Below are 20,455 nucleotides of genomic sequence, written 5' to 3'. Positions count from 1 at the left end.
GTACTTTCGAGCCGGTTGTGTTTCCAAATGGCTAGTTCGCCCTGTATTCAATGTGATCTAACCTTGCTCACCAGTTTACCATGAGGAACCTTGTCAAGTACCTTACTGAATTCCATAACAACAGGGGACGATGCTCAGTTCATCGATTGCCAGTTCCGACGTGCCATAGCGAGAAACCGTGATGACCCCCTCAGGAGGCGGGATGCAACCAATCGGGTATTACTTCTTGGGATCTGAAAAACTAGTGTTCTTCTCAGTGATAAGGTGTTGCAGGCTGCAGATAAGCACCTCACCAAAGCCTTCTCTAAACCTTTACTTCTCACCTTTAATCGACTGCCAAACCTCAAAGAAACTATTGTTCACAGCAAACTGCCCAGCCTTCAGGATAAAAATCGATCACCACACTGTACAACCCTGTCATGGCAACCACTGCAAGATGTATCAGAGTGTCGACGTGGATACCACCATTACACATGGGGACACCACCCGCTGCGTACGCTGTAGGTACTCATGTGACTTGGCCAACATTGTCTATCTCATACGCTGCAGGCAAGGATGCCCCGAGGCATGGTACGCTGATGAGACCAAGCCAATGCTATGACAACGGAGGAATGGACACCACACAACAATCACCAGTCGGGGAACACTTCAGCTGTCAGGGACATTCAGGTGACCATTCTCCAAGCCAGACTTTGGGATAGGCAACAACGCAAAGTGGCTGAGCAGAGGCTGATAGCCAGGTTCAGTATCCATGAGGATGGCTTCGACTGGCATCTTGGGTTGATGTCACACTACAGGTGACCCCACTACACTATACACACACACACACACACACAACCCCCACACACGCACCCTCTTATACTCCATGACGTGCGCGCACACGCGCTCTCTCATGCGCACACACACACACACACACACACACACACATAAGTCAATGGGGTGAACTTGTCTTTGCAGATACATTCTATTTTGCTCAAATAATGTCTGCAGATTGTGCAGGCAGTCGATCCATGTAATATTTTGTAAATCCCACTATGGAAATAAAACCAGTCTGCCTCAAGATTGGGATATAGACAGACTCTAACCTCACACCATTAATGCATTGTTGGAGCTGAGATATCACTTTTTTTGGAGAAAAACTTAAGTTATCTCGAGAATGTAACTTAAAAGTTCTGGAATTTACATATTAATGAACCGAAACCTGTAACCTATTCCAAAAGACAAAAGACCTAACAACAATCTGGGTTTGTTCAATGTATCATTTCTGTTGCATGACAATGTAATTTTTTGCTGTAAATTCTGTGTCTTATGATCCGGCTCCCCAATCACCCAATAAAGGAGCAGCACTTTCAAAGTTAGTGCTTCCAAATAAATCTGTCGGACGATAACCTGGTGTTGCGAGATTTTTAAACAAAGCCCACGTAGATTGTGTCCACCTCTCTGTCCTCATCAAACCTCTTCATTACTTTGTCAAAAAAGCTCAATTATGTTTGTCAGGCATGATTTCCCACACAAAGTCACGTTGACTATCCTAATGAGTCCTTGCCTTTCCAAATACATGTAAATCCTGACTCCCTCTAAAAACTTGCCCACCACCAATGTCAGGCTCACCGGTTTATAGTTCCCTGGCTTTTCCTTACCATCTTTCTTAAATTGTAGCACCACATTAGCTAACCTTCAGTCTTCTGGCACCTCACTTGTGACTATCAATGATACAAATTTCTTAGTAAGGTGCCTATCAATCACTTTCCCAGCTTCCCAGAGCTCTAGGGTACACCTGATCAGGTCCTGGGGATTTATCCACTTTTACACATTTTAAGACATCCAGCACTTCCTCCTCTGTAACATGGACATTTTAAGTGGTCACCATCTATTCCCTCACATTCTATATCTTTCATGTCCTTCTCCACAACAAACACTGATGCAAAATACTCGTTTAGTATCCTCCCCCCCCCCCCCCCACCCCCACCCACCCCCCACCCCCCATTCTCCAGCAGTTCCTTACAAAGGCTGCCTTGTTGATCTTTGAGGGGCCCTGTTCTCTCCCTAGTTACCCTTTCGTCCTTAATGCATCTATAGAATCCCTTTGGATTCTCCTTAATCCTATTTGCCAAAGCACTCTCATGTCCCCTTTTTGCTGTCCTGATTTCCCTCTTAAGTACACAGAGGAACCTCAATTATCCGAATATCAATTTTCTCGAGGTCCCGATACAAACATTACCTTAAAGACGTGTTTCCAACACTGATTGCATCTTTTGTTTAGTGATTAAACAGGCACCGTTTCCAAATGACTGACCTCCCGCCTTCTCTTTCTCCCCGCACTTTCCCTGGAGTTCTACAGAGGGGTGTACCCTAATCCCCCCTTCCCCAGATGACCTCTCCAGCATTGTCCTGTGTCAAAAAGTTGCAGTAAAAAGTTGTGTGGGTGTGGGGCTATGGCTGTGTATGTCTGTGTGCTGGTTGGAGACTTACCCCACAAAGGCAGCAGCAGTCTTGTTGTTGGCGTCCAGTCTGGCTGCCCCAGAGAGGATGGGCAGTTTTGGACAGGGTTGGGGGGCAGGGGCTCATGCACGGTTGATTATCCAAAAAAAATGCCCGCCCATCTCGTTCAGATAATCGAGGTTCTTCCATACTCCTACTGGCTTTATACTCCAAGGATTCACCTGATCGGTCCTTTTTCTTAACCAAACCCTCACCTTCTCTCGTCATCCAGCATTCCCTACATCTACCAACCTTGCCTTTCACCCTAACAGGAACATACTGTCTCCGGACTCTCATTACCTCATTTTTGAAGGTTTTACCTGCAAGTTTCTTTCTCCAAATCAACTTTTGAAAGTTCTTGCCCGATACCGTCAAAACTGGCCTTCCTCCAGTTTAGAACTTCAATTTTGAGATCCAGTCTATTCTTTTCCACCACTATTTGAAAACCAATAGAAGTATTGTCCTCCAATGACATCTCAGTCACCCGCCCCGCCTTATTTACCAAGAGTAGGTCAAGTTGTGCACCTTCTCTAGTCAGTACATCCACACATTGAATCAGCAAATTTTCCTCCATGCACTTAAATTCCTCTCCCTCTAAACCTTTAACACTATGGCAGCCCCAATCTATGTTTGGGGAGTTAAAATCCCCTACCAGTACCACCCGATTATTCTTAGAGATACATGAGATCTCTCAAATTTGTTTCTCAATTTCCCCACTGACTATAGTCAGGGAAGTCTATACACAATGCTATTAAAGGTGACCATTCCTTTGTTCTTTCTCAGTTTCACCCAAATAACTTCCTCAGACACATGCCCAGGAATATCCTCAAGTACAGTGCAATGTTATCTCTTATCAAAAATGCTGCTACCCCCTCCTCTCTTCTCCCCCTTTCTATTCTTCCTATAGCATTTGTATCCTGCAACATTAAGCTGGAGCCCCTGGTTCAGGACCCCATCATTGCACATCAGGCCGTTACTTCCAGGACTGACACAAACCTCCACTCCGAGATCTCCCCTTTTTGGCTTCCTACCTCAGATCCCAACCCCATGCAGCCCACTCCCATGTTTTAAATTGGCAGACCCATCATTGTCGGCGGTTCCTTCCCCACTGAAGTTATTCATTCTTAATCTTGACTCAATATTGGTCCCCTTGTTCATTCCCTTCCCACTTACATTTGTGTTTCTTTGAAACTTGGCAGCTGTTTCACGATTTCCAGTGCCCGAGCCCAAGCTGCCTCGTCTTCACAATGGACTTGGGTGTCCTTAAAGAAGCGCATAATACCCGCCAATACCCTAGAAACTTTCAGAGACAAGTAGGCAACACAGGGTTTGGAGTGCGTTATCAAACCCTCCAACTTCAGTTTAATTTAAACCCCTCCCTCATCCCCCAATGTTGCTGTTGTACTGCCCCTAGTGGGCAGTGCCAGTATTTCATTAGTTGTTCAATCGGTTACACAAGTAAGGTGGAAGTTTGCAGAAAGAAAATGGTGGTCTACCTGCAGCAACCTGATATAATTTTTTTTAAAAAGCACTTCCTTAGGCAGTTGGCCATCCAAATTCCAACTGCCTGCTCCTTTGCGGTGGTTTGTTTTACCTGGGTGTTGGAGTGAACACTATTATCAAAGCATTCAGTGAGGGGAACACTGCAAGGGCTGGATGCATTATTTCACCCCTCTACTTTAGTTACCTCATTATCACCCCTACCCCACCTTAACATTCCCCTTCGCTATTTGGTCATCTTACAATGCCCCTAGCATTCATTACAACAGCTGGGCTCCTCCCCACTTGGGTTTCTGGACAGGGAGAGGATTCTGAAGGGAAAAGGTGGAAACTGGTGTGTGAGAGAAAATAAAACCCTTGTAGATCTCCAAGCCCAATTCAAGGGATGCATGTTGCTCTGTGGTACAGGGGGAGCATCATAAGACAGGCGGGGGAAGGTTTGACACGAAAGACGGGGTATTGGAATTCCAGATGCCCATACAGACCAAGCAGGATGAAGCAAATCGGCCACACACTTCAGTAGGATAGGTCTTCCAACAGTCAGTCACACAGCAAGAAAACAGACCCTTTGGTCCAACCAATCCATGCCAACCATAATTCCAAACTAAACTGGTGCCATGTGCCTGCACTTAGCCCATATCCCACCAAACATGTTTTTACCATGTACTTATCTCAATGCCTTATAAACATTGAGAGTATACCTGCATCCACCACTTCCTCTGAAGTCATTCCACATAAAAGCCACTAAACAAAATTGCCCCTCACGTCTTTAAACACCTCTCTCCTCTCACCTTAAAAAATATCCCACTGGCTTGAAATCCCCGACCTGAGGCAAAAGTCACCTGCCATTCACCTTATCTATATGCCCCTCATTTTATAAACGCCAAAAAGGTCATCTCTCAACATCCTACGCTCCAGTGAAAGATGACCCAGACTAAGCAGCCTCTCCTTTTGACTCAAACCCTCCATTCCCAGCAACATCCTTATAAATCTTATGAACCCTTTCCAGCTTTAATATCTTTCATACGACAGGGCAACCAGACCTGGACAGTTCTCCAGAAGAGGCCCAAATCTTGTCCATCTCAACATAGTGTGTAAAGTGAGGCTGACCAGAACAGTCTCAGGGATGAAGGATTTTAGCCACAGTCAAGAGTCACTATCCTGGGGGTGAAGGAGATAGAGGGGAGATTTGATCGGATCCTACTTTTATTTAGGAAATTGGCTTCCATTCACTGGAAGTACAAGGACCGGGTGAGGGGAGACAGGTTTAGTGTAAGGAACTTTATTGACCCAGAACGTGCTGTCCCAAAAGGGAGGGGGTTAGAGAAGCAGAGACGATGAGCAATTTCAAAAAGGGAACCGGATGGGGTACCTGCGGGAAACAAACCTACAAAAGGCCCCACACACGGTATTGGAGGGTGGGTGAATGGACTGACCAACAATAATTCAGCGTCAGTCCTGCCCAACAAAGGGCGGTGAAAGCAAATTCAATAGGGCACCTTCATAACAGGGGAAGAAAGGGAAAGACATGAAGGGAACAAATAATTGCCAAACCATGGGGAAGTGTGTTGTGAGGGGTCGGGGAAAACGATGAGTGTAATTGGATAGCGCGCACAGTTCAAATAGCTCCTTTTTTTCCTATACCATTCAATGTTTCAGGGTGTTGGCTTCCTCATGATTTAATGACAGCTTAAACAACTGAAACACAGACCACCTCCCTTCCCACATACCGTTGGCAAGGAATGTCTGCTCTGTGCCCAGCTCCTGAAAGGGTCACTTGGCTGTGCAGATAACCACACACAGGCGTGATGTGTACTGGCAACTGAACCAGGTTATTTCTCAACAGCCAACACAAACAAACCACCAGGTGAGCACCAGAGATGCTCCGGCACATCAAACTGTTATGTACGGGCTGTTAGAATGAGCTAGCACAGCTCAGGAACTAAACAGATTCCCTTCCCAAAAGGGAGCGACCCAGAGAAAAGGCTGAAACCAGGAGGGTTAATCCAGCAAAGGCTGGGGCCACAGCACATAAGAGGTGGCAGGAATCTGATTACACAGAACTTGCAGACACGTGAGCGCCATTCTGATTGCCTTGAATCACCCAGTGGGAAGGAGCCTCAGACACTGCTGTTACTGTCTTGATGATGGACGGTTTCATTTGCACTAGTGTCACCCAGACTAACTGCTGCCAAAGCACAGCTGTGCCCTTTGCAAACTGCCTCAAAGTCAGACTGGTTACGGATTCTGGGCACGTACTGTCTGAAGGGGGCCTTGTGAGGGAATAAAACTGCAAACAGTCACACACTGGAGCTAATTAAATGCACCATTATACTGGCCATCAACTCCAGGCTACAAACAACTTTTGGTCAGCGCAGCAAGATGACATATTCCCTTTTGTAAATAACTAAATTTTCAACATGAAAATCCAAATGAAAATAGAGAGAGTGGGTACTGGATTCCATTGTAACTGTACATACATTCTTGTCAGCTTCAGTAACATTAGATGTGGCAACAGATGAATTTTACTAGTACAGACTCACTCTGCACTGACCCTCTGACAGCACATATATACACAGAAAAAAAAATACGCTCAGGACATGACATTTGTGCATGAAGCCTTTATTGACAATACTGTTTGTACATGAATTCCCAAAGAGACAGTGGTTCATGCTAATACCTAATCATCATACAGAACATAGGATTGAAAATACAGTAGCTTTGATAAAAAAAAACTACACAATGACAAGAACTGACCATGAAAACTATGAGGTTTCGATATGAAGACCTGCAGGTGATGAGAATCTACACAGGTTAGGTTCTCTCTTGCTTGGGTGATATGCAAACTGCACTTTGCCCTGGGATGTCTTGTTTTGAGATTCAAATATTGGTCACATGGAGCACATATGGGAAAGTGTTTTGAAGGGATGAACAGGAGGTGGGGAGAGAATTGCCCAAAATCTTGCCCAATAATCAGGTATTGCCATTGTTAAGATTGTTATTTTCCTTTCCTGTAACTGTGACACACCAGTACACTCTCGGGCGAGCTAGAGAAAGCCAGCAGAATAACTTAACCGCAACTACTCTACTGAGTGGAGAGTCAAAACAATACATCTCCCACTCCAAGTCCAATTCAGCTTGCTGCCCGAGGTGAAGTTGACACTGTTTTAACCTTCGTGGTCCTCACTTGCCTTGCCAGGTAGCGAGAATATGACAGAAATCCTGTGTGCTCTCAAGGGAGAAACTGACTTTAGTCACGGACGTACATGAGCTAACACTCAGCCAAAGATAAGCAGATTTCAGCTCACAAGATGACCATTTCTAATCTCACAGTCACGTTGCTTTGGGAGAAGTGTCTGAATTATAACCAAAACATTCTCCATGTTCATGTTCAACATTAACCAGACCGACTACATATGACATGCTGTGTAGTGATTCACTCTCCTCACGCAAGGACATAACTGAGCAGTTCAGAGAAAGTTCATGCTATGATTTTTTTTGGAATGAAGAGATTTCTATGAAAGCTTGAGTGCTTGGGCCATTACTCATTGAAGTTTCAATGAGAGGGAGGTGACATTGAAAGGAAACATGGCTTCGTTGAGTTCAGAGAAGATTTACTAGGATGACCCCTGGTATGGAGGGAGTGCCTTAAAAGCAAAGTTTAAACAGGTTGAGACGCTACTCACTGGAGTTCAGAAAAGACGACCTGACAAACATGACAGGTAAATGCTGAGAGGATGTTTCTCCTCATGGGACAGTCTCGGATCAGAGGGCATAGCTTCAGAATAAATGGGCTCCAATGAGAAGGAATGTCTTCTCTCAGAGGGTTGTAAATCTTTGGAACTCCTGACAGAGATCTGCGGGGCCAGAGTCCATGAGTATACTTAAGGCTGAGAGATGTATTGTTGATCAGTTGTGGAAGCAAGAGTTACAGGGAAAGGGCACTAAAGTGGATGTGAGGAGTGTCAGATCAGCCACAATCCGATTGAGTGGTGGAACAAGCTCAAGAGGCTGAATAGCCTACTCCTGTTCAGATTACTTATTTTTGATAGATTGAATGCTGGGAGAACGTTTCCCCTCAAGGGGAAATATTTAGAACGAGGGGGACACAGTCTAACAATCTAGGGTCTCCCATTTAACAGAGATGAGAACTCTTGTAAGTGGAGTTGCAGGACAAAAATCTTAAAATTCAGTCCAATAATTGTGAACAAAATGACGAATGAATTTTTTTGCAAAAGAATTACCGTTTCCTAAAGCAACCTGGGAACAGCGGTCCGACTTGGGAAGTTAAATCATTCAAAATCGGGCAAAATGTGACTAGTGAGAACGAACAGCTGAGTTGCCATCAGCTTCAAATTTAATGTGCTTCTGAATTTTGCATAAAGGTTGGACATTAAAGATCTGATAATACCTGAATTTTCTCCACACAGACTGTTCCTCTATGGAATTCTCTACCACAAAGAGAAGTTGGGGCATCAAATAGAGTCACGGCTGTTTTAGACAGAGTTTGATTCAGGAGGGAGTCAAACATATTGGGGGTGGGGGGAGTACAGGAAAGAAAGTTGCATTAAAATCATAATCAGATCAGTCATGATCTTTTGAATGGCAAGGCAGGAGCGATGGGGTGGAATGGCCGACTCCTTTCCCTATTTCTTAGGGACAATAGTAGCAATAAAATAAAAACCGAAGCAGATATTGCAGCGCAGTTTGTCCGAACCTTAAGAACAAATTTCAGGTAAGCTCTGTGTCATGTGTATAAATAGTTCAAAGGGATTACCACTCAGTTAATCTTCAGGTAGCAGAGGAGCTACTTACCAGACAATGAGCCACTGGACTTGGATCAGTGTCCAACAGCAGCAACTCTACCAGGTAATAGGTGCCAGGCTCCTGGGGAGGACTGGGCAGGGGAAGAAATAAAAGCACCAGAGCAGAGTAAGTGATAAAGTACTTTCAGACAGAGACAGGAAACAAAACTAAACTGTGAAATCTCCTTACTGATGGTATTCTGTTTGCAACAGCAGTGTTCACAAGTGTCACTCGAGGAAGTTGTGCATCCCCTTCCCACTAAATTAGTGGGAAATGGATTCTTATCAAAGAACCCCATTCCGTTGCCTCAGAATAGCTCATTCCCAGGGTTACCAAAGTTTTATTCTACCACTGTTCAGCATTCAGGTGGCCAAGGAGTGGATTCCTGGGAGTTATTTTTCAGAGCAGTGTTTTAAGGCAAAGCAGGCTCACAGGTTTAATAAAGGCAGAGATGACAGCAGCAGCCCAAAGTGCCAACCAACTGAACCAGTGAGTCGCCCCAGTACGTGATCAGCACAGCACCCCAAACAACCCATCCTGTTAAGCTGGGGGCTCAGCTCCCAGCAAATTCACTGACTGTGAGCCGCCCTCCTCAGCAATGAACAAGTCAAATCTTTGAACCAAGTTGCAAAAGCAACCGTTCAGTGATCTAAATTTTACCATGTAGAAAATACACTTTTGTTTTTGGGATGCAGCTGAAACAGTACCAGTTCCCGAGTCTAACTGCTCCAACATTATGAGGCCACCTTTTATTTGTAGGACTGGAGTCAGAAAAGCAAGCCGACATCAGACCAGAGTAACAGGTTTTCCTCCGAAGGACTTCACAAAAGTAATGGGATGTGTTGACAATCTGCACACTTCACCGTTATTTATCTATAGCTGACCCCAACTTAATTAGAAACCGAAAGAAGTACGGATGTTGTAAACCAGTGTCAACAATAGAAATTGCTGGAAAAGCTCAGGAGGTCTGGCAGCATTTTCAGAGAGAACAGAATTAACGTTTTCAGTCAAGTAACCCTTCCTCAGAACTCAACTAAAACACTTATTGCACTCAATTTTACAATTTGCTGCCATCAAGTTAAAGATGGCACACTGATGTGGCAAAACAGAACAGGTTCATTTTCTATGACACAGTAACATGTCACACTGATTGAGGGAGAGCCAGGTATAATGGTAATGTCACCGGTCTAATAATCCAGATGGCCAGACTAATGGGAGACATAGGTTCAAAACCCTGCGGCTGACAGAATTTAAACTCAATTAATTAATGAAGTCAACTACCATCCACTGTTGTGAAAGACCATCTGCTTCACTAACATTCTTTAGGGAAGGAAAGCCTGCCATCCTCACACAGTCTGGCCTACATCAGATTTGAGACCCACACCAATGGGGTTGACTTAACAACGCTCTGAAATAATCCAGGCAAGCCACTCAGTTAGAGGACAACTAGGGATGGGCAACAGATGCTGACCTTCCCACTCAATGAGAAAAAGACAACATGCCCAAGGCTGAGGTCTCAGAACAGACATTACTTCGACCTCAGGCCCCAGCCTAAATTGGTCTCTGTTTACTCAACAATGAGACTCTAGTCTCTATTCTGGTATGGAAGCAATGTGGGACCCACTCACCACTGAACTGCACCTCCTCAGCAGACTCAAATACATTTCAATACAACTTAGCTCACACTGTAAACAAGACAACTATTGTTATCTGTATACCCATTAATTCTGTGCAACCCCAAACAGTTCGACCCATTCAGATGGGTAAAAAGGAGACGACTGGTTGAAGTGCAGCACAGGAAGCGTATAACAATGCAGGTTAAACATTCCCTTTCCCAAATTACTCACCTCTCTCTCTCAATTATAAATATTTTGAGAGAATGTAGCTCCTCCAGTGAGAGCACAGCTCATCTACCCAGAAAACCTGGTGGAATGGTGTGACTGGATAGCTCTTTGTAAAGAATGTCAGTCAGAGGAAAGCAACAATAGGGTTACAACAAGCATGCACAATGGCTGAACATTGCAGTGAGCTGATTAAGTGACAGTGAGGTGATCTCACTGCAAGGAAAGCTACACGGTAGCCTCAGTGGCTGCACCTCTTGTAATTCTAAAGAGCATCAGAATCTGATGTAAGAGCACAAATCACAGGGAGACTAGATTATATGGTCTGTCAAGGTTGTTTTGCCATTCTGTACAATCATGGTTGATCTTTAGCCTCAACTCGCACTTTCCCGCCATATTAGCTTCCTTCAATTCTGACACAACAAAGACTGAACTCCAGCCTAGTCTAAACGCCCGAGCTGATTACCCAGGCCAACAATCTGAGGAAAGTACCGAAAGTGCAGATGTTCATACACTGCCTTTATTATAGGATAGAAGCATAGGATCAAAGAATTCCTACAGTGTGGAAACAGACCCTTCAGCCCAGCAAGCCCAAAAAGAGTAACCCACCCAGACCCATTCTCCTACCCTATTACTCTACATTTATTCCTGACTAATGCACCTAATCGACACATCGCTGGGCACTATGGGCAATTTAGCATGGCCAAATCACCTAACCTGCACATCTCTGCACTGTGGGAGGAAACACCACACAGACATGGGAAGAACATGCAAACTCCACACAGACAGTCACCAGAGGGTGGAATCAAGCACTGATCCCGAGCGCTGTGAGGCAGCAGTGCAAACTACTGAACCTCCATGCCACCTCTTTAGGGTGAGCTTCATAAACAGAGGCTCCAGCTGCACACCCAGATAGCTGTAAAAAGGTCCGAGGGTGTTACTGGCAGAAGAGCTGGTGACAGGGTACAGGTCAGGAGGAGTTACAGGGAGATCCCTCTCAGGATTTGGCTGACATTGATCTCCCAATCAGCTCAGCACCTTTGATGAAAGATCAACCAGCCGTTTTGCTTTTGTTCGTTAAATATGGGTGTTGCAGGCTGGCCCAGCACTGGTTTCCCATTCTAAATGCCCTAAAGAACGTGCTTTGGAGCTGCCTTCACAAACAACGCAGAGATGTTAATTCCAAAGCAGCCCTCAGTCAAAGGCTTAGTTCTGAAGCACAGACATGCAGCAGCTATTTTGTGCACAGCAAGGTCCCACAAAAAAAAAAGTGAACAAACAGTTAGAGCTGTTCCTTGTTGGCATGGCCTGGGGGTGAAATGCCTCCTGAGTATTGCAGGATTGTCTGCCCACCTGTGGAGGCAGACAGAACCTCTTGCTTTCTCTTCTCAAAAGGCCCATCAAGTCCTATTGACAGGTCAGCAACACACTAATCCCAAAGGTATTCATAAGGAAAAAAGGAAAACTTTACCTCCAAATGTCTAAAGGTACCACAGATAAAATCTGAGATCTGTGGTATAGCAGCACTTAACTCAAGTACACCATCCAAAGCCATGTGTGCAGTACTATAAGCTCACCTTAGTTGAGAGAAACGGTCAGCAAGTGTCAGAACATCTTACCACAACACTTTCAGAAGATTTTCACCTCTGCTGTCTCAAGCTGCCAGGAGATTGAATTACTTTGTAACGTGGTTGAACTGGAAGACGTTGGAGGAGTTTGGTCAGGCTGCAGAGGAGGACCTCCAGTGGCAGAGCGAGCAGGGTCTGGAGGGAGAAATATTCAAGAATTAATCAGTCGTCTTAGCACTGATAAAGCAATCAGGCACGTGGGAACAGGATTCAGTGTCTAGAGGTGTTCCCTCTTCAAGGCAGCAAATCTTAGAATATAACTGAACCATGCCAGTGGCACGAGTGTAAGGCCACATTCAGGACTTCACATGGTAAACATTTGTGTTCTGTCTGCCCCAGTGATACAAACAAAACCAGCTAGCCACAATCTTCCGATTTCTACTATGCACTCGAAATTCCCTGTGGTTAGTGGGGATTCTGCTCGTACCCTTCATTATGGAGCATGGCCTGGAAGTATAACAAAAACGATGCAAGTGTGGGCACCTAATTTGTCAGATTTGAAACGCCATCTTACTTGGAACAGAAAGCCACCAGACAGAGAATCCTAGAGTAGAAACAGGCTATTTGAAAAGTAGCCTTTTCACCAACTCTTTAAAAAAAGTAACCCACCCACACCAGTTTCTCTACCCTATTACTCTACATTTACCCTGACTAATGCACCAAACCCACACATCTCTGAACATGGGGCAATTTAGCACGGCCAATCCACCCTGACCTGCACATCTTTGGATTATGGGAGGAGACCCTACGCAGGCATGGGGAGAATGTGCAAACTCCACACAGTCACCCGAGGCTGGAATCGAACCCAGGTCCCTGGCATTGAGAGGCAGCAGCACTAACTACTGAACCACTGTGCCACCCATAAAGCCCACTAGTAATCCCTGTCCATGCTTGTCATTTTCCAAACTCAACTATTTAAACTCTCCCTGATCAGCCTCCCAGTATAGCTTCCACCTTCTATAAACTTAATCTCATCAAAAACCTCACTGCCGGCTCTCACCATAGCCAGTTCATATATCACCGGTGCTTAGTGGCCATTACTGAGGAGGTGTGGATGGAGTTCAACTTAACAGAATGTGGAAAGTGGAAGACAAGCTAAGAGACCACTGAAACAGTCAAAACTGTAGGTTGAGATTAGGTGGTTGTTTTTAGCTGGAATGGAAGCAAAGGGCCTTTTTCTGTGCTTATAGACCTTTGTCTCTCTTTCCTGTTCAAGCCCATCTCAATTTTAGAAAAAACTACTCCCTTGACAGCCTTGCTCTTTGCTATCTTGTGATTTCCTCCAGCTCCACACAGCCCTCAAAGTACCCTGCATTCCTTCACATCTCGTAACGCATCCATTTCCCTCCTCCCACCACAGAAGGCAATGCTTCAGGCAGGTGAGCCCCAAGTTCAGGTACTGCTCCCTCCAAGCTCCCCCTCACTGCGGCCACCTTTGAGATTTCTTCACGCAGGGCACTTGACATCACCCAGCTAAAGGATGAAAGGTTTGGACCAGTGCTTTAATTCAAGTTTTGTTTGTGCAGGAAAGAGCATTGTTGTTGCAACATCTCAATCTTCAACCAGGCTTTAAAGTCCCCCTTTTCTCATTCATATTTCTATGATGTGCCTTGGAACAAGTTTTATTTTTAAATAACTCAAGCTTTGTTGAAGCCAAGGGATTTTTCAGACTTGTTGCTGATCAGCCCACTCAAACTTCAGGTAAGCAACTGGTGATTCTGAGCATTCGGCAGCCTATCTCGTTTCTCGGAACTCCCGATTCCTGGAGAGGCAGGAAGCATCTTATCCCAAAGGGGCAAGATGAGCTTCTCATCAAGGGTACTATCCTCTTGCGCACACAAAAATGTAACCTACGGTAACCCAGCCTAGCATCATACTGCAGCCTGCAAATCCCTGGCTCCAGTACCCCCATCTAACAAGTAACAGCATTGGTTTGAGATCTGCAAACACATATTAAGGCTGGCCTTCAGTCCAGATCAACCTTCACTGTCACATTTCATACGTTAAATGGTCACAATCGCCTTAGATGGTTGACCTTCATTAAGCTCCTTTCATCTCTTGACATGTGGCCACTCTCCCTCACAGAAGGATAAATGCAATCCTCAACAGAATTGCTGAATGATGAAAATAAAGGCCTCTGCATAGCGGGAGGCCGGATACTCCATTTAAACTGTTCCATTTCCAGCATTCACACTGCTTCCATTGTCTCATCATTGAAAGCAACAAGCCGGTCATTGTTCCCAGATCCCCCTCAAAAGCCCCTGGTTGTTCTCCTCCCAATGCGGGTCACCACCTCAATCCCTTCGTCCAAGATGTAACTCTTCGCACTGGTCGGTTTAATTTCATCGCTTCTCCACTGATCAACATTAACAGTTCAAACGCATCCCAAGTATCCACTGCAATGCCAAATCAGCTGTCAATGCAACAGCTAGTCACTTCTGCAGGTAGAAGATTAGGACTCATGTGCCAACCTGTGCAGGACTCCAGTCAGCATTGCCCTGCCTATCAACCATGTACTCAACACCACCTGGAGTCTCATGCTGTATTGACTGTGCCATATATCTTTCATGCCCAACCCAGTCTCTCATTCTCTGTTGGACTTGTAAAAGCAGTGAGGGAAACTAACTCAAACGAAAGACCACAAACAACTGGCTGAGCCAAAATACGCAAGTTGGTGAAATGAAGGAAGTGCATGTTAGCCCTGGCTCAGGGAGTAGTGCTCTTGTTGAGTCAGAAAACTGTAGGTTCAAATCCCACCCCAAGACTGCAGCGCACAAACTGACAATGAAAGAGAGCCATACTGTTGGAGGTGTTGGCTTTCATATGTAGTGCCAAATCAATGTCCCATTTTGCTCTCTGGGGTGGAGAGGAAAGATCCTGAGGCACTATTCAAAGGGAAGGTATCCATGGAGCTGATGGCTAAAATATAGCAATCAACATCTCAAAAACCAAGCACAGACAGACAATCTGGTCATTAACGCATTGGAGATTGGCTGCTCTCACCTTCACAAGAGTGATGCCTCTTCAGAAGCGTTTCAGGGCTATAAAGCATTTGAAGACTTTCTCACAGGTTACATGGTTTTATACACACCCCTTTCAGGAGAAGGAAATGTGCAATATCTGGGCTGAACAGAGCAGAGAGCTTTTGATTCTGCTTTTTGTGTGTTTCTGCAGTTTTTTTTTGTCTCCAACCATGTTTTTAAGACACTGCAGGTTTGGGTATTCCCAATTTTGATTTTTAAAAATTAAAGTACAGATGAAGAAAGAACAAAGGACATGCTGCTGCAGTCCTCCAGGATCCTTCTGTTCCCTCACCTCTGCCAACATTGGATATGATCAAATGCTAAAAACATTTCTGTATCCCAATGTCGAGTTGCATATCGCAAAATTGGAACACTGATGTTCTGGCTCACTGCCGCTGCACAAGACACTCACTGACCACTGAGCAAGTGGAGGAGTGGTTCAAGAGAGCAAGGGACACAGAGGTCCATGGTGCCCACTGCTGCCTCAGGCCGCTTACATTGGAGGCCTTAACGACATCTTCTAACATCAAGCAGCTGGTCCATTTTGTTTTACAAACCATTTTTCCCATTGTGACCACCACATCATGTTCCTTCCCACACAACTCAGTAAATGCAGTCACCATGTGAGAGTACACACAACTTTGGAAATCTTTTTATATTTCATCCAGTGCTTCTGCTCTGAGATAAAACGAAATAACTTCCTTCTCTTGCACAATCTAGCTTACTCCTTGTTGGAAACATATTGAAGAGATGCCACCGGGGGGGGGGGGGGGGGGAAGAGATTATGGTTTTGGGGGTGGGAGGGATGATGTCGAAGGGACACACAGAGTGCGAGCTGAACGTGCACACTGATATTATGGTCACTCATCTGGAACTTCTCGAAATTGGCCATAAATATTTTCTTGAGGGGAGTTACTGATTCAGTCATGAAGGCCTCATCTTATGCAAAAAGAAATGCTGACCAGATTGGATTGATACCTGTTGCAGTCATAATGTTACCGAAACTGAAGGAACTTAATGGGTGGTGTTTCCTCTTGAAAAGATGATTACAGTCTCCCATTTAAGAGGTGAACGGAAATGAGGAAATTCCATCTGCTATCCTCACAGCTAAAGGAGACTGGTGAAAGATTTGAGAGGTGTTCAAGATTACAGCAGATTTGCAAAGACAAAGAAAAGCCTCTGCCATTTGCTGATCATATAAGGACTACAGGACACAGATTTAAGATTGGGGCTGAGTGGTATGGGTTTTGCTTGGAGAGAAACACTCATGGAACAACCTATCTGCAAATGACAGTGTCTTGGGAAAATCGCTGCCCACAGGGTGCTAGAAACTGGCTTGGCACTCAAGAGAATTGAATTTGCAGGGCTACAGGGTTTGGGACCGACTTGATTGCTCGGAGAGTAAGACAATGGACTTAACAGCCCACTCCTATTGGCTCTTATGACTCTACATCCAGTCATACCCTTCATTGTTTATACTTGGCACCACAATCCTGTCCCCCATTGCTTTGATCAGAGGGATGGCTGAAAGATTTGCACATGGGAGAAAATTCCAACTAGGCAAAAGTGAGGACGGCAGATGCTGGAAACCAGAGTTTAGATTAGAGAGTGTTGCCGGAAAAGCACAGCAGGCCAGGTGGAGGAGCAGGGAAAAAAAAAAATCAACGTTTCAGGCAAAAGCCCTTCATCAGGAAAATTCCAACTGCAAACCAAGCAGCCAAATATTCTCCGTCTGTCACGGAGCTCAGAGCTTCAGTAAAATTCTTATCACGCTCATTAGCCACAATAAATCAGGAAAAAGTTTCCCATAAAGGGAAATTTCCAGAAGTTCAAAGGGAATTTAATCTGTTTTGTTTAGACTAACTTCAGTTCAAAATAAAAATAATCCACTTCTAAGAAACATATTTTAAAAGCATATTGCAAATATCACTTAAAGATGATTACAATCTCCCATTTAAGAGGTGAACTGAAATGAGGAAATTCCATCTGCTATCCTCACAGCTAAAGGAGACTGGTGAAAGATTTGAGAGAGGTGTTCAAGATTACAGCAAGTGCCACAGCCTTGACCAGACTGCTACAATGGTATCAAACAACGATCAGTGGACAGTACGGTGGCAGTGGTTAGCACTGCTGCCTCTCAGCATCAGAAACCCGGGTTCAGTTCCCGCCTCGGGCATTGAAGGGGAGTTTGCACATTCTCCGTGACTGCGTGGGTTTCCTCCCACAGTCCAAAAATGTTCAGGTTAGGTGAATTGGCCAAGCCAAATTGCCCGTTGTGTTAGGTGAAGGGGTAAATGTAGGGGAATGGGTCTGGGTAGGTTGTTCTTCGAAGGGTCAGTGTGGGCTTGTTGGGCCAAAGGGCCTGTTTCCACACTAAGTAATCTAATCTCTGAAATAAAATGATTCATTTTAAATGAGGGGGCATTGGAATTTTAGCTACATTGTTCAAGCCATCTGGGAAGCACTAAACATTGTTACAACCGAGCTGACAGAGTGCACTTTGTTCTTGCGCCATTGCACCACAGGTAACAATAGAAAAATATTACTTTTCTGTTACCAAGATGGCCAAATAAATGCCATATCTACATCATGTTTGAAATAAAAAAGGATCTAACATGGCTTCTTAACAAGTACAGTATAAATTTAAACAATAAATTTACTCTAAAACATGCATAAAGCACAAAAAACTTCAGGGAGAGAAAAGAAATCTCTAGTTTATACTCCACAAACAGCTGCACTGATATTCTGGTACAAGTGGTCAAGTCACTAATAGCGCACTCTTGTCTCTAGAATCTTGGCAGTCACAGCTTGCTCAGGAAATGTAATACTAAGTTCCTGCAATCTCACTTTCAGAACATCAAAGAGGGGTTTCACCCTGAACTCAAAAGGTTCCTTCAGCATTGAGAGAGATCAGCTGGCCTGCATTTCCACACAGCCATCTTATCCCCCCAAATGAAAACCATTGGTCCTATCACTGTTCAAAGTGCCACAGCACGATCTACAGCACAACAAGAACCAGTATGTGATTTCCAGGAAGCTTGTTAGAAAAAGGCCCAATGTCCACAGGAACCTTTCAACAATTTCTTTCAAATAAATCACTCAAGGTATTTCCACAAAAGCTGAAATAAGTTCATTTTTTCTACAATCCTTCAAAATGTAAGACCTCCAAGAAATATTGAGGAGAAAGCATCTTCATAACATATACAATGTTGATCATAAAAATTCACATTTATACTGAGGGATTAATGAAGAAAAACATCAAAAGGCACTTTTACAAAAGGTATTACTTAACAAAAAATTAGGAAGGAGGAAAAAAGTAGTGTCTCTGCAGGGTTATGTTTAAGAAAGTGAAATAACTTAAATATAGCTGAGAGTAGAGAGTAACGTTTGTCATTTCAACGATACACAACTGATAATAAAAACAAGACAGCGTTCCTCCAGGTCCCTGGGTACTACAGGGACAGCACAAACTACACGGCATAAAGTGCATAAGCAGTGCAAATCATGCAAGTTATAGTGTAATAGAATAACAGATTTTTCTAGCAGCAATTCAAAGTCATGCAAAAAATTTTAAATGCTAAAAAGAGTCTGATCATACTGCGATAAGGAGCCTGATGACTTGGGGGTAGAAATTGTTAAGAGTCTGGCTGTGTGACAGACCAAATGCTCCTGTATTTTCGGCCAGATGGCAGGAGAGAGAAGAGTTTGAGTGAGGACGCGTGATTAAATTTAATCTCATGATTAAGTTGTATGCTTTGACATAATGCCATGAATATTAAGCAGTACATGTCCAAGGTTGAAATTATTCAGAAAGCTCAGTCAGTAAAGAATAGTTTAATTTGGGTATATTAGGTGTATTTGATATACAATTCAGCTAATTACGGCTTTGTCATTTTACTCAAGTACAGAAAGTACTAGCTCATGCCAATTGACAGAATCTTGTAATTAAATTGCAAAATGTGATTGGGAGTTAGGCAACAAGCCCACAGTGACCACAGTGGAATAACAAGAAAGTTGCAGGTTCAACGTGTAACACAAATACTCAAAGATAATCGCAAACAAAAAGTTCTTTGAATTTGAAAGATGGCAAATCTTTGGAAGTGGTACATATAAGTTCAGAAACATCAGAGCTCAGAAATGATTAACATGGTCTAACATTATCTGTGATAATACTAAAACTTCCAGAGTAAAACTGGATGTTAAATTATCTTTAAAAAGTTGGATGCATAGAGTATTGGAGATACCAGAGGTTATCGTGGTTTTGTTCGCCGAGCTGGGAATTTGTCTTGCAAACGTTTCGTCCCCTGTCTAGGTGACATCCTCAGTGCTTGGGAGCCTCCTGTGAAGCGCTTCTGTGCTGTTTCCTCTGGCGTTTATAGTGGCCTGTCTCTGCCGCTTCCAGTTGTCAGTTCCAGCTGTCCACTGCAGTGGCTGGTATATTGGGTCCAGGTCGATGTGTTTGTTGATAGAGTCTGTGGATGAGTGCCATGCCTCTAGGAATTCCCTGGCTGTTCTGTTTGGCTTGCCCTATAATAGTAGTGTTGTCCCAGTCGAATTCACGTTGCTTGTCATCTGTGTGTGGCTACTAAGGATAGCTGGTCGTGTCGGTTTGTGGCTAGTTGGTGACCCAATATACCGGCCACTGCAGTGGACAGCTGGAACTGACAACCAGAAGCGGCAGAGACAGGCCACTATAAATGCCGGAGGAAACAGCACAGAAGCGCTTCACAGGAGGCTCCCAAGCACTGAGGATGTCACCTAGACAGGGGACGAAACGTTTGCAAGACAAATTCCCAGCTCGGCGAACAGAACCACGACAAGCACCTGAGCTACAAGTCTTCTCCCAAACCTTGAATACCAGAGGTTTATTAGACTGCATCACTTCAAAATGGTCTATAGGGAGTAAGATAACTTCTAGCCTTCCAGCCTGTTCTTGCACTATAATCAAAACATATTCCATTTGGCAAGCTTCTTGATAAAAGTAATTGGGATTAATGAGTCACTTGGCAAATCCTGGAGAGAGATAAATAGGCTCAAGAATTAAAATTAGATCCACTGCAATGCTTTCAGAAAATGATTAAACAAATCAGTTGACTTCCGTTAAATGACAGTAGCTACTATATTGGTCAAAGAGAGAAGGCCATGGACAACAAAGCAGCTAAGATGAAACAAAGAA

At 44.2% G+C, this 20,455-nt stretch overlaps 1 long non-coding RNA gene across 1 annotated transcript; it reads right to left on the bottom strand.

Moving 5' to 3' along the window:
* Positions 1-6,587: 6,587 nt before the first annotated feature.
* LOC140457011 (uncharacterized) lies at positions 6,588-19,609 on the bottom strand. Its single transcript, XR_011953304.1, has 2 exons — positions 12,248-19,609; positions 6,588-8,878 (listed from the first exon to the last, which is right to left on the bottom strand). It is a non-coding gene; the product is annotated as an uncharacterized lncRNA (long non-coding RNA).
* Between the last annotated feature and the right edge of the window lie 846 nt (positions 19,610-20,455).

This window comes from Chiloscyllium punctatum, chromosome 31 (assembly GCF_047496795.1).
Source record: "Chiloscyllium punctatum isolate Juve2018m chromosome 31, sChiPun1.3, whole genome shotgun sequence".
Taxonomy (NCBI): Eukaryota; Metazoa; Chordata; class Chondrichthyes; order Orectolobiformes; family Hemiscylliidae; genus Chiloscyllium; species Chiloscyllium punctatum.
This window is presented reverse-complemented; position numbering and strand designations above follow the sequence as displayed.